Source organism: Solea solea, chromosome 2, assembly GCF_958295425.1.
Source record: "Solea solea chromosome 2, fSolSol10.1, whole genome shotgun sequence".
Classification (NCBI taxonomy): Eukaryota; Metazoa; Chordata; class Actinopteri; order Pleuronectiformes; family Soleidae; genus Solea; species Solea solea.
Window position 1 is genome coordinate 9990744 of NC_081135.1, and position 15108 is coordinate 10005851.

At 41.1% G+C, this 15108-nt stretch overlaps 1 protein-coding gene across 1 annotated transcript in view; it reads right to left on the minus strand.

Moving 5' to 3' along the window:
* The window catches only part of tns1a (tensin 1a), a 110421-nt gene extending 95838 nt beyond the window's left edge, over positions 1-14583 (minus strand). The window contains exons 1-3 of the mRNA XM_058612346.1: positions 14506-14583; positions 13265-13302; positions 342-438 (exon numbers count right to left, since the gene is read on the minus strand). The gene's annotated coding sequence lies outside the window, so the exon portion shown is untranslated. The remainder of the gene's footprint in view (positions 1-341; positions 439-13264; positions 13303-14505) is intronic.
* Between the last annotated feature and the right edge of the window lie 525 nt (positions 14584-15108).

A 15108-nucleotide genomic window follows, 5' to 3' on the forward strand; every position in this document is an offset into this window, starting at 1 on the left:
TTGTGTAGTCATGTTTTCTCTCTATTAGCATCGCCACATGTGGCTGACCTGTGTGGCAGGGAGGATGCTGGCGAGTAGTGAGAGTTCATGTGATTACATTGGCCCACGAGTGGTCTTGTGACACTGAATCCTGCTCACTGCTGCAGCAGGGAGGGCTTCTGCTGCAGCATTCAGGGAACGTGTGGAGTTTCACTGTGTGCGTTTTGTCAGTTTTTGCCAAGTCATTTAAATACACCATGATGCCAATTTGCATATCTGGTACAACAACGATATATATATCTCGCCCATCCCTACTATTATATAATGGATAATAATCAGCCAATCGTAAAAAAGCAGCTCACCGTCAGACTCGTAGAGATTTTGTCGGCGTCCACGATTGGAGACCGGATAGCCACGCTGGTGGCGATGAGACAGCTGGAACAGCCTGCTGCACACGCACTACAAGAGAAACAGGAGACAACAGCAGGAGGTGCAGAGTTTAGTTTTCTGCACCAGCATCCCATTCACATTCAGCGCACAGAGTGTGCACTGTACTGAGCAGACAGCAGATTAGGTCCCATCGCACACATCATCATTCACTAAAACGCAGATTCATCTGGCTTCCGTTTGTCTCCCACTCACACTTACATACTTCTCCATTGTAACTCTTTTTTTTTATTTTATTTTAATTTCCTGAGCCAACAGTTGCAATATTTGTGTTTTTTACCTTCTCTCCAACAAAATGTACACAACACAGCTCGTCCATCGGCCGTGTGAATATTCTAGTCCTGACTCCTGCGTGCAGGGCACCATACTCAACACATCGTAATACATAATAATGACAACACCGTGTTGTATCAGAAACATCCCTCTCCCTCTCATTTAATCCAAGAGAAAGCTCTGCAGAGATAGAGGTGACCCCTGTGGCCTGTGATCAATGAGTCAGTCTATTAAGTGAAGGTGCTTTGATCAGTAATCCTACAATGACAGCGCTCACTGTACTTCGGTGATCTCCACATGAACCGGCCATCACGGGAGTTTGACTTATTATTATTCGTGAGATTTTCCCCTTTTTCCTTAAAAGAAAATCAAGGTAAAGATTATTCTGGAAGATGTTCATTAGGATTACAGTGTGTGTGTGTGGTGTACATCACCGCCTTAGGTGACAGGTTCATCTTTAGAGGGAGCAGATTATGTGGCGGGACAGTGAAGTGCTTGGATGTGCTTAGAGTGGAGGGCTATGAGTGCTGACGCTTCTGGGGCCTGCTGCCAAGAGAAACTCACTTATCCAGCAACGTCTACTCCCCCTCCCCTCCCCCCCAACACACACACACACACGTGTGACTTCCAACCTTTCGTTTTTGACCCCAAGGGAAAAAGGAGGGCACCAGGGAAATGGGGAGATAATGAGGCTATTGACAGAGAAGTGGACCACTTCTCTCTCGGGACATGTGCGACAACATGATTGGTACCTCATGATTTTACTTTTATTTGTAAAACTTACGACAAAGTGGAGGTGAAGCTTAATGCAATCTGGACGCTTGTTGAGTTCTACAAATGCAGCAACGTTTGCCAACAACTCACACAGGACAAGTATCTTTGACAGATTAGCCAGACTGTCAACATGTTAAAAGGGATTGTTGAGGGTTTTTGTTGTATGGAGGTCCTGCTGCCGTTTCGATCTACTCCGATATCTTGAGAGTTTGCAGCACTGAATATTGTAAACCTCAAGTCCGGACTTTGGTGCAGGAGAGTGAGGGGTATAAAAAACATCAACTTCCTTGAGGTATTGAGGTGTAGTAAACTTTAGTAATTGTAGATTTTAGTAGGTGAGCATAAACAAGCATTGTAATTGAATTATACCACCCAGATCACAATAACTTATGAACTATTTTCATTGTTGTCGACACTCTTGCAAAATTTCAAAGAGCCAATTGTCATTTTCACAAATAGATGACGGATTTGTCAGATTTGCCGTCTAATAGAGTGGACACAGGATCTGGACACAGCAGCAGCAGCAGGCTGAAGGTACTGTGCGATGTAAAAGCTCCCGATAAGCGGCAATCAGGTATCAGCCAGACGACAGCAGCATAATGCAACTCAACAGCACCGTTATCGTCTCAATCAGCTGCGGGCTGGGGGCCAAATGAGAATCGACCTCCGACTCACCACTGCATTTCTTCAAGTTTAGAAGCTGGAGGTTGAGGTTTAGAGATATATAATGGTCACTGAAATAATGCAAAGACTATATTGAGCGTGTAATCACAATTTTAAAAACTTGAAATCGTTGACACGACGATGCAGTCTCCAGGTTTCTAGGTTTCTAAAAAGTGCTTGAAACCTGCATTTCACATCGGGACTAGGAACTGGTTCATGGTTGACAGATTGAACAGTGAGGGCAATCTACCGGAACGTCAAATAATTCACACACACAACACCGTCAATAACCTCTTGTAGACCACGTGCATCAGTGGCACCGGCAGCTGCAACCCTGTGCAATTAAATATACTTGTTTAATTGAATTTCATAATAATGCACATAAAAAAGGTATAATGCTTTATTTTTATTATAATACTAAGCACTCATGTGAGGTAGATAAGAAATGCACATGGCTGGCTGTTGATTACAGCATTTCCTCCACCGATGTAGGCATCTCCCTGCACCATGGCAGTCCTCCCGCAGACACAGCTGGGAGGGGGCATCAGGTAAATGGCAGATCCCATAAAGTATCAGATTTGTTGAATATATCTTGACATAAATATTACTTGATAAGCAAAAGCAATAGCTTGCGTTTAAAAAAAAAAACCCAACAATTTAGAATACTGTTCTTAAGAATAACAGAAACTTAAAGCAGCTCTATGGTAGCAGCAAAATCGCTAAAAACAACCGTACAAATAACAGTGTAAATGAATAAATACTAATAACAGTGTTGGTAAAAACACTGTCAAGAACAGTCTGAATTAAAAACCCTGTATTTACAAAGACTACTGCTTACACATTCACATGCAATCCTCTGCAATTAAACTCTTGACTCATCGGGGGTTGAGGGCACACAAGGCCGTCTGCTCCGGTCCTCCGCGACCCCGGAGTGATGCACCTCAACGGCGCGGTGCCATCGTTCCTCTACGTGTAGCAGACTCTTCCCTCTTAAAACTCTCTAGAGAAATAGAAGAAACGTCACACATTCACAACAGAAAATGCTAAAATGTATTTTTAGATTTATATTAGCTGTACCGTTGGCTTACCGGTGTGCGTTCCATGTTGCTCTCGGTCTACGAGCGTCTGTTGCCGTCGAAACGAAGCGTGCAAGGCAGGTTTTGCCGATCCTCCGTCCCTCCCTTCCTTCCTTCCTTTTTCCAATGGATGACAGACGTAGTTTCACTCAACCACTTTACTCTCGACACCAAACTCCCGACTTCATCTTTAAACGGTCTCAATTCCTAGTTTCGGGTCTTCATCGGTAGGACATCCGTTTTGTGAATGAAGTCCCATTTAGAGTCAAATAGACCAGCAGTCCCCAACCTTTTTGCGTCACGGTATAGTTTTATGTAAAACAATATTTTCATGGACTGGTATAGAAACAACTAAAAACTAAGAAATGTGCTTATGCAGAGCGGGCTCGGTGTATGAGAATCACCTGTAGCGATAAACCCATATTTTAAGTAGGAATCCTGATATTGTCTAGTGAATTGTCTTCTTCCGTCTCCTCTTTGGGCCTTTTTCCCTTTCCAAAGAAGATCTCCAAAGACTCATTTTATATTTTTGACATACCATATCACGTGAAAGAGAAGATTGTTTTTTTTTTTTCTCAAAATAAAAGATCTTTCAGACTTTGATAATCAATAAAATATTTCTATTATTCAGTCTTTCTGTGGGCCCCGGTACCAAATGTGTGTCCCGGTAGTTGGGGATGTCTGAAATTTATGAGGGCATGGACACAGCACCATTGACAGCTACTAGGATACAAAGTTGAGCTACTACATAACTTGACCTATGCGTTAATATTTTTTTTCCTGAAAATGCCTCAGTTGCTTCAAATCATTCTCCTTCTGGTCATCACAAGCCTGGAAGGATAGTGTACTGTCCATGTGGTGCAAAATTGAAAAATAAAAACCCTGAGGGAAGATCCCCCCCCCCACCACCAACCCTCCATCCAACACATAGACCGCATCTTTGTGCTGACTTGGCTCTACTCTGACATGCTTTTAGCCCCGCTAATGTAGCTACCTATGTAGGTTAAAGACCCCCTTGCGGTCGACAAAACACACTAGTGCCTGGGGAGACATCTCAAGGTGAACACTGTGTTCAGATCACGCACACGGCCCTGTTCACGGGGACCGGCAACAGCAAATAGGACAGGAACAGCAATGTCACAGACACATAATTCAGCTGTGGTTGATTTATTCTAAGTGGCAGCGGAGGAAGAAAACACTGTGATAAACACGATCGAGGCACATTTTAAAACAACTGCATCTGAATTACAAGAATTTAAACAAAGTACTGTAAGCACGTGCAAGGAATCAACTTTTCTTCCCTGATAGATGGAGCCTGCGCCACTTAATTTTATTCTGTCTGCTTTGCTTAGGATTTCGCAGACCTCCTAATTCCCTAAATGAGCCATGAAATCAATGGGAAGACAACAAGGTCTTACTCAGTCTAATTATATGCATTTATCACCAATCACAGCCTTGGATTTGACTTTGCTGTACTGTGGAGGCAAAGTGATAGTCCAGTCCCGGACAGTTTAAGCAAGACTCAGCAATGTGATATAAAGTGGGTGGGGGGGTTATAAGTGATTTGCAGAGCTGGGGATAAAGATGAGAGAAAATAACCGTGAAACCAGAGGGAGGAGGGGTGCACAGTATGGACGAGGCGGTATGTCTTCACAGAACATTGCCTTTTAGACTGCATGAGAGGAGGCAGAGCGTGGTCCTTCGCGCCCCTCCAGCCTTTCACGAGAAAATGCAGTAATCCCTGCAATTACAGTGCAGCAGAAAGATACAGAGAACTGTCTGGACCAATCTGCAGGAGACTTAGAGTTTCAGAAATGGAAGTCATCAATCTGACGCCGTGTTCTTGGCAAGGCGCATTGCTCACGCCTCGTCTCCATGAACTAAACAAGTGCACACCTTCTGTTTCACAAACCCTCATCGACGTTCCTACAGTAACAATCTGTTGATTGTCGCGTCCGATCAGAAAAACTCCTGTATGTGTCGTTCTGGAGGGCATGGACCAACTACACAGTTTGTTATTTAATTTGGTCGCCGTGACGCAGCATAGAAATGTTCATAGAAATGAAATTTAAAGATAAGACGCAATTGTGTACAGCCTGATATTTCCACAAGAAGGTTTTTCTATTGTGAAATTATGCTTGCAATACACTATATATTAAAATTTCTATTAGGGCTGCAACTTACGATTTTAGTTTCTATCATTAAGTCCATAAAATGTTGAATAATATTGATCAGAGTTTGTCAAACCTGGAAATGACGATGTTCTCAAATGTCTTGTTTTGTCCACAAACCAAAACGATTGCGTTTTAATGATTTCTTTGTTACGTGGAGCAAAGAAACTAGACAATATTCACATTTAAGAAGCTGAAGTCACAGAGACTGGTTTTAATTCTTTAGAAAACACTCAAACAGAATAATCGACTATCAAAATAGTTGATAGTTAATTTAGTAATCGATTAATCATTTCAGCCTTACTTCCTATGTGTAACTTATCTCATAAATTAGTAAAGGCAAATAAGTATAACGTAAAAAAAGCTTAGGTTCAATTATATTTGTGAAATAAGTTGTGACATTTTTAAGTTTGGCTGCTATGAGATATGCTGTGCTACAGATTTTAAATACAATATTAATGTGTAAAAAACTATTTTTGCACACTTCATGAGGGTGATTTCAAAACCAGCGTCCTTTCTCTGGACACATGTGACATCAAGTGCCCAGTGGCCTTGAACAAGAGCGAAATATAGAGACATGAGAGGGAGAGGACAAACTGGATAGCCAATACTTAACTGGCACACCGAGTGACAGTACATTTACATAATGGCACTGACGTCCGTCTATTTCTGAGTAAAAAAGACCTTGACCATAAAAAATTTATAAATAAAGCAAAGGCAGAACACATGAGGGGCTTGGAGCAATTCTCCTCTGGAAATCTTCTCATCTCAGCTGAGAGAAGAAATAAAAAGGGACAAACGGGAAAGGACACAGCAAAGTGGACGTCAACACAGAGAGAGAGGAGGTCAAATTTACAGCGGAGACTGAATGGGGTGACGATAACAAGGAGAGATTAAACGGATTTGGAGTGAAAATAAGGATGGTCCCGTAAAAATTATGAAAACAAACATGTCTGTTGCCAAATCAACCATCTCTTAAAAAGATAGTGTGGTTAAGGAAAAACTGATGTTAGCCACTTAACAAAAGGCTAACCAAAAATAGAATCTGCACCTACTTAAGGCTCTCTCATCTAAAGACTATGTTTTATGACATTAGACCATCTAGAAACTCAAGCTTGTAAATCGCTCACTCCCTGCACCAAAGTCCATAGAGAAAATCAGCAAATTTTCATCAGGGCAAAAGGGAGTCGTTGATCCACTTCTGCCTCCATCAGTAAGTTCAAATGTGTTTTTGTTTTTATCACTGAAGTTTGAAATACTTTGTTTGGAGTTAATGAAGTGACAAACTTATCAAACAAGGCTGCAATAGACCCGCATCTCATGTATTCCTGTGTGCTAAAAATGCAGATTTTTCTCTTTGGGATTTGGTATGGGAGAGTGAGCGATTTACAAATTTGAGCTTCTAGCAGGAAAAGGGTGTCGAATGGTGAGATATAGCGGTGGACATATAAGCAGGTGTAGAGTTTATTATCCTTTTGATGAAAATGTGTCAATATACCTCATAACACGTTAAAAACCAATAAAACTATGTGTATGTTATTACAATTGTGTGGTTACAGGGGTAAAACACCAAACTAACACTACAGTTGAATCTTCAACTTTGTCTGAAAATAAAAATGCCTCATGGCAAACATTTCAGAGGGGAAAAAGCGAGAGAAACAGAGAGCTCCACTCCCCTTCATATCCAAAGTCACGAGAGGCAGTGAGCAACGTCTCTCCCTCTCCTGAGGGAATTATGGGAAATGAACCGCTCTAAAGGCCTTGCATATCCAAAAGGGACACAACTTCAGGCGTCGCTGCCAAAGTGTCACAACACTGGCAGGCCACGATACACTGTCACACAGACCCTACAAGAAACTGTTAGAGCTACACAAAACATATTTATGATGAAATGGATTAAAATACACATCAATTACCAAATTGATTTTTAGTGGCTAAAAATTGATGGCGGTAGCTGTGATAATTTGATGGCATGATTGATAGATATATAGGTGACTGATTAAAAGGATAAGCTGAGATGGACATGTTTTATATGCACAGGAAACACGTGGCTGCAAACGCCAACGACTGACCAGAGCGACGACGATGCTTTCCTCTCCCTGCCTTCGCCTGGCTCTGGTGCACTGTTGCCATGGGAGATGTTTATGTAAGCCATGTCTAATCCTGTTAATGGTTACTGCAGCTGCTGAGCAGCATAAGTGCTTGGCAATGCTGTATTGCAAAAAATGTCTATCTGCTACTGTATGCCCTTTTATGGAATACTGACTTTTTTTTATCTGAAACAAGTGAAAATTGTCCACTTTTGCCTGGGGAAGACTCGTTAAAAGGGGCATACACATAGAAATTAATTAATAAATTTTTTGTATACAGGATTTGCAGTTATAAAGCTTTTTTTATTTTTAAATTCATCTTAAACCATCAATCTCACAATTCTGACCAAAAGAGCATTTTATTTATAACCTGAATTAAAAGGTGAATTCTACTGCTCAAAAACACCCAGTTGTGCTGCAGTTTAACGGGACAAATGCTTCTTTGCTCTGCCACTGTATTCACATAAATGCTCCCTCATTCAGGGCCGATAGTTTTGATTGACAGAGCCTGTTTCACATTAAGGATGCAGCAAACACAATCTTGCATCGTTTCGGTCCATGAAGAGCAAACGGAGGCAGAATAAAAACAAAAATTGTGAAAAGATACCCACTGCAGCTTTAGGTCAAGGTCATTTTTAAAAATGAATGAAAACTTGCCGATGCTAATCCCGTACCTTCTACCAGGAAAAAAAATTTCTATGCCTGCACAAACGTGATCACATGTGACCAAAGATCTTTTGTGTCAGCACAGCTGGAGAGACAATAAGTGAAGGCAAAAGACACACAAAGCGGAGAAGGATCCTGCGATTCAGCCTTGTATCCTCACATCTCTAAAGTGTATATGGCCCTGTCACTGAAATGGATTTTGTCCGGGACAATCCAAAGCATCACGGACCATAAACCCCAACCTTAGCTGCCTTATCTTCAACCTTCACTGCTGTCGTGAATTATAACCTTTAGATAATTTTTTTTGATGATTATCCTTTTATTAATGGCAGCATTATTCAGTACGTGAACACTATGTCCACCATCTTCTACAAGAAAGGAGTGACATGGGAGAAGTCTGAGCCTAATTATTCTGATCAAGGAGCACACAGTATGAACGAGTCACACGAAAGAGGATTATACAGACATGAAAGAGAAGAGCTTGAGCCAAAGCAGACATTGATGATGACACGTCACGTACATACAGTTCATGGAAGAGCCTATATATGCGTGGATGTCTCCTGGTTCCTTGTCTCCTCCCCCACTTTCTCTATTGTCTTTTGCCCCATCGGTTTTATTACAGCTTCTTGGCTGAGGTGACTTGATCACTTGATCTCTTGAAGTCCAACAATAGTGTCATTGTGGCTTTTGGTATAGCTACAAATGGGACTTGTCAATCTGTATTCAAGACAAAAGGACATTTTGAGCGCGACATGCTTTGCATTCAAATTTGACAACACTGTTGCTAGGCAACGCAAGCTAGCTTGTGGGTAGCATTAGGAATATAGACGGGGGGGGAAAAAAATAGTTGGGTGGGAATCTTTTCTGAAGACATTATGAACTCGACACACTGCCTGACCAAAAATGTCAAGCGAGCTTTGACTACAACATTGCTCTGATTATCTTACGCTATACATTTATTTCAATGTTCAATACGGTTATACATATGTGCCAATACGCATGTGAAAACAGTGACTCATGTTCCCTGAACCAGTCTTTCACATTTAGAGCCCAATGAATCCTTACATTGTCACCTTAGAATATGCCCAAAAAACCTGGTAATTGAGTGTATTTACTCGTATTTTTACTAGAGGGTGAGATATAGTGGTGCAAATATAAATGGACTTAAAGTGGTGACTCCTGTCTGAGGTCAACAAAGGGAGCTAAAAGTGCAAGAACACCATCAATGGACTTATCACCGAACATCACCAGCCTGCTGTCATTTTGACCCATGTCTAAAACTACAACTAAATGGTGTATACATATATTACTTTTCTATTCTTGACACCAAATCAGAGCTGCGTCACATTGAAGTGCTGCCATTCAACCGTCCATACAGTGCAATTAATTTGATTGCTTACATCTGTTCCAATATGTGATCTGTCAAAAATGTCTTCAATGTCTGTTGAAAACAACTAAACTACAGTTGCCTGGTTGTCAACTATAACTATATCCTAAACTTCCCATCATAAGAGAACAGAAAAGACTACAATCATTTCCATAGGCTGATGAGTACCATCCATGTGCAGGAAACCAAGCTTGATCCATCACTCTCCGCTCTACACTGTGCCAACACTGCACAGCAGCCAGGCCTCTTTCCCATTAAACACAGTTTTGTTCTACTCAGCGCGTCATCATCATTCTAATGCATCTGCTGATCACAGCACATGGAGGAACATTAAAACACAGGCTGCGTCAGTTGCCAGGTGACCAAGGGGCCTTGGCCGTATGTCAATCCTCCCAAAACTCTTTCCTCTGTAATTCCCTCTTCACACGTTCAGTCAAAACAGAATTTTCAGGAGCGGAATAAGAAAGAGTCCTGATGGCATTTTTGATGCAACATCAAGATCAGAGATGAATGGAGCGATTGTTTGTGCAAACTGGTTAATGTAATACAATTTATCAGTTTGGTAATTTTTTGCAATCTTCTCATCATTAGAGGTCACTCATTCTTACACAGTGAACCTTTAAAGTCAAATTTGACAGTGACAATCCCTACATTTTAATGTTCGCAATCGCCGTTTTATATAGGAATCCAAAATAAAACCCCTTCTTCTTTTCAAAAACATAAGTGTATATGATCATGCAAATACACATTTTGGTAGAGCACAGCCAACATTTTCTCATTTGCTGTGAAAATGAAAACATGTACAGCATATGGATAAGCACTTTTGTGTTTGTGATGAAAGCTGTTGTGTAAAGGGACAAATCGACTCCCACCAGCCAGCACAACACAGCGGCTCAGTCATGTATGACATTTGCAATCACACAGCGCATGTATCGTCACCACTACATGTACTATAATTCACACGGCGTCCTCCGTCTACCATTCTAATGTTGAAGCCTGCGGTGAGGAATAAGGTTTCTGCGCCTTTGGACATTCTTTGGACCAAACTGGCTGTTGGCATCTGCCTAATGTCTGGTTTAACACTGACAAACTGGTTATCCCGACAAATGGTTTTCTCCAATGCCAGAGGCCAGGGGTGCAGGACAAGTTTGAAATGGTACGCCAAGCTCATTAGAGGAAAGACAAACCAGCAGTCGACAGACATATGTGTGCCAGCACAGTAGCAGCAACAGTGGGGTGGCAAATCCCATCCATGACAAGGTCAGCGGTTGGATTAGAGATCCGTGATTGGACAACCAGCATATTTTGCTCCACCACGTATGCGCATTTGACCATTTCCAAGCTCACACAAGGAAGAAAACCCACTGAAAACATGAAGGTAATATGATAAAGACAAGTAGGAAAAACCTCCTCAACCCCTGTATGATTTCATCATTTACAAAAACAAAGAACCAACCTCAGGGGGAGCCAATTCGAGAGTGAGAAACAAATGTAAACAAGGTTGTGAAATAGTCACAGTGAAGGAATGCACCCTCAAGTCGGATTTCCAACTTGGAAAGTCAGAGCAACGTCACAAACCTTGACAAAAGTATTCCAAGAAAGGCTGCCTTACTCGTCAATAGTTTAAAACAATAACTCATACTATACTGGTATTGCTAATCGCAGTGGTTAGCCTGGCCTTGCGTCCATGTTTCTGACTTCCTATGCAAATGGTATGCATTGAACAAATGAAAGAAATTGGCAATGCATAAAAAGGGAAACAGAGAGGGGGAGATAATGAAACTAGAAAGTAAACTAGATACGATACACAATAATACAAAATAAATCTCCACACAAAGCCAAGACAATTTTCCCCATGGGAAACTGAACTGATCACTTTGATACGATTCTATAAAGCAGGTAAAACAACTAGCACAATTTTACATGCCACCCACATGAGGCTGTGACATCTTGCTGTTTGGGAAAGAAGCACCCGTAATGTACACACCATGACACACCAGGAGGAAACCGCTGAGTCGCTGTGTCAGGGACTCGCCTGTGGATCAGAGCAGCATGGAAGCCAAATGTGTTACATCCTTCCAGGCTAATTTAATTAAAAGTGCCATTTATTTTCTCATTCATCTTCCACACGGGGAAAACTACCATCTCCACAAGCAGAATCTTCATGTGGTGAATTCACTGGGGACTGTTCAGATCTGTGGGAGTGTTGGATCATCTTAAGAAGAAAACAGGGGATTTGATTATGGGCTTATGAATGATAACAGACTTTGAATTTCAACTCTTGTTCAGAGGCGTGAAAGATAACGTTAGCTTTTTTAGGCACCAAACTAACAAATGGATTACTATATACTAGAAAGTAGGTTCTATACCACTTTTTGGTCCAATATCATACCAATATCGCAAACTGGAATTTGAGTTCTACTTCTACTGACACTAATATCAGTCCAACAACAACTGTTAATTAGACACCTGCGTTAATGCACGTACAACCTAGCAATAACCAGCCACGTCAAAAACACGATGCCTCAAATGCAACGCATCTCACTTTCGTCCTTGTCACATGAACGTGGTATCAAAAACGTCTCTGTGAAACCGATTAAGGGTTCATAGTTTGTCTTGGATTTTATTTTTCTGATATCAAATTCAGTGTGCCTTCTGCTTCATAACACGAAATGCAATCTCTGCCTGGTCTGTGCTTTCAGTACAGTAGAAACATGGCAACCCAAGACGCCACCTTGGTGCATTCCGTTTGCGGTCAGAAGTCAGAATTTCTCCAACTCCGATACTCAAAACAACCTAACCAACCTCAACACCACCACATAAACACTGCTAATTTCACCGTTAATAGCACTTGTGCGTTTCACAGAAAATCAGTTGTATACCTAGTACTGTTTAAATGTTAAATGTTGCTATGTATTATATGTTGTCCTATACAATATTGAAGGGCAGGATGAATATTAATGATACAGTTGTAACACAGCCTTTTCTACTTGGAAAAAAAAGAAAAATCATACATCACACTGGAAAAGACCCACACAAATGTCTCACGGTCTAATCTCACCTTGGATCACTCGTCATGCACAGACAAACCGAAATACACAGTACAGGCACACTGCACACATTCTGTGAAGATGTGCAGCGGCGTATGAGTTTTTTCAGGCCCGGCAGGAGGATTTGACATTGTATAGTTGACGACTGTGTGATATGAGGGGTGACCCGAGTGTGTGGAGGGTAAACGGAGTGACTCCCGGGGGGGCAGCTTGTTCTCTGTGGCCCTCTTTTAGAGTTCGGACATCTCCCAGGATGCTGAGAGATTAATGAAGCTGCACTGGCACTGTGATCCCTTACAGGACACACATACACACACCATTCATTTCAGATCAGTTACCATGTGCCTGCACTGATGTGAGCTTAAAAGAGATAGTTCAGGTTTATTGAACTGTGGCAGTATGAGGTATTGACACATCATCAATACCGACTTTGTCAAGCAGCCTGGGACCCTGAACACTTGCTCTCACTTATAACCTGGCTCCCAGCAGCTAGGGACAAAGAGGGAAACTAAGTTTGTAGTCTGCTCACTCTCCAGCACCAAACTCATAGGGAAAATTAGCAATTTAAGATCACAGAAGATATAAGTTGATGACCGACTGTTGCTTCCGTCCCCAAGTTCAAATGTATTAAATCATGACTTTAAGATTTGAAAATCCTTTTAGATTTACCTGAGTGACACAAACTTACCAAATGAGACAGCAGTAGACCAGCAGCTCCTGTATCCCCTGCAAAATAAAAACACCAATTTTATACATGGACTTTGGTGTAGGAGTGCAGTCAGTTTAAAAACGTTTCTTTCCAGTTGGAAATCTAAACGCCAAGATAAACGAGCAGCGTTATTAGGATGTCATAGACTTAAGCAGGTGTATATTTTATCAAGTGGGCCTTCTGCCAAGTGGCTAAAATCTGATTTGTTTTATTCCGTCTGTCCTGGCAGCCATGTTTTCATTCAGAACGTTTCCTCGCACAGTTAAGTGCTATACTTAAGTGTCCTATAAAAAAACTTTTAATTGAATGAAGTCGGCCCGTCTCCTCTGCACTAGGTGCCCCCAATTCAGCTTGTTGATAGCAAAACAACTTAAGCTATTAAGCTAGCTGCCAGCTATTTGTTAGCATGTCAAGCTCCATTTTGCTTGTATTGGATACTTCTCTATGGAGACTGTAAAAGTCTGAATAAAAACCAGCATTTTAGCCAAGTTCAGGGGTATTTATTTAATCTTTATAGGAGCAGAATATGCTACACAGTCGGATAATTATGGCATTATTATGTCTAAAATGACTGTAGCTAATGACCTGAAGTTGTGATATCGTGCCATCACCTCATGTAAACATATACACACATACCTCTGTAACAAGGATGTAAAATGCGGAGGACCCAAATGAAGTTTGCCAAAAACGAACAGAAAGAGTCTTCAGTTAACTAAAACTATCAAAAAGGCAAAAAGTAAAACATAAAACAACATTGAGCAGAAACACGGGGAGCAAACGAGGAACACATACAACCAATCAATCACAGGTGAGACAAACGAGACACAGGTGAAACACATTAGGGCAGGGAAGACAATCAACAGGGAAGACAGGACAGGAAGCAAGACAGGTGCACACAGGGAAAAACTTCAAAATAAAACAGGAAACAGGAAAGAACTGAAAACCAGACAGAACTAAAAGCACAATATAAAGAAAACAGATTAATAAAAAGTCGAACAAAAAAGCGCCGGGGGTCGTGACAACCTCATACTACCACACTTTTAAAAACCCAGAACTATTCCTTTTACAGGGAGCAGGTATGTACTACACTAAGGCAGGGACATTCACACTGAAGTCAGCATCAAGTGAAATCTTTCACTCCGCCACTGATACTGTCAGTGGCGTACTACAGGCTAACATGGCAGTTACAACAACGCATCATCAATAACAAATGTGCAAACCTTCCTCCCGTGGATTAAAGTGGTCGGTTTGTCTCGTGCACCCGCACCGTCTGACGATGACACGAGCAGGCTGCACCACAGTTCGGCTGAATGTCGCATTAACACGAGGACTAATCGTCGCACACCTGCAGTCACTGTTGTGCGCTTTAAAAATACAACACTGCCCCCGTGTGGCTTCGAATGTGTACTACAGCTCTGCAAACTCAGGGCATGTACCACTTCCCAGACTAGAGGGGAGTCCTGAAGTAAAGTAAAATACGATTTTACCATTATTATTTCTGTCTTTTTTTAAAAAAAAATAATATATACATTTAACCATAATTGTGATTAAAAAGTATTCAGGCTTTTATTGTTTTATACCCATACGTGATCCCTGATATAATAATGACAAAATTATATCATGACGCCTTCATGACATTGCATATTGCTCAATGTAATGCATATATTTATCATGTTAATAATATCATGTACATTCTAAACTGTATTTTTCTTACTTAAATGTCATATTCTAATATTAAAAACTTGTTGTATAATTGTTAGCTTATACATATTTTGTAATATTTTAGTCTTATATTTTATTACTTATTCTTTATATTCTTTGCA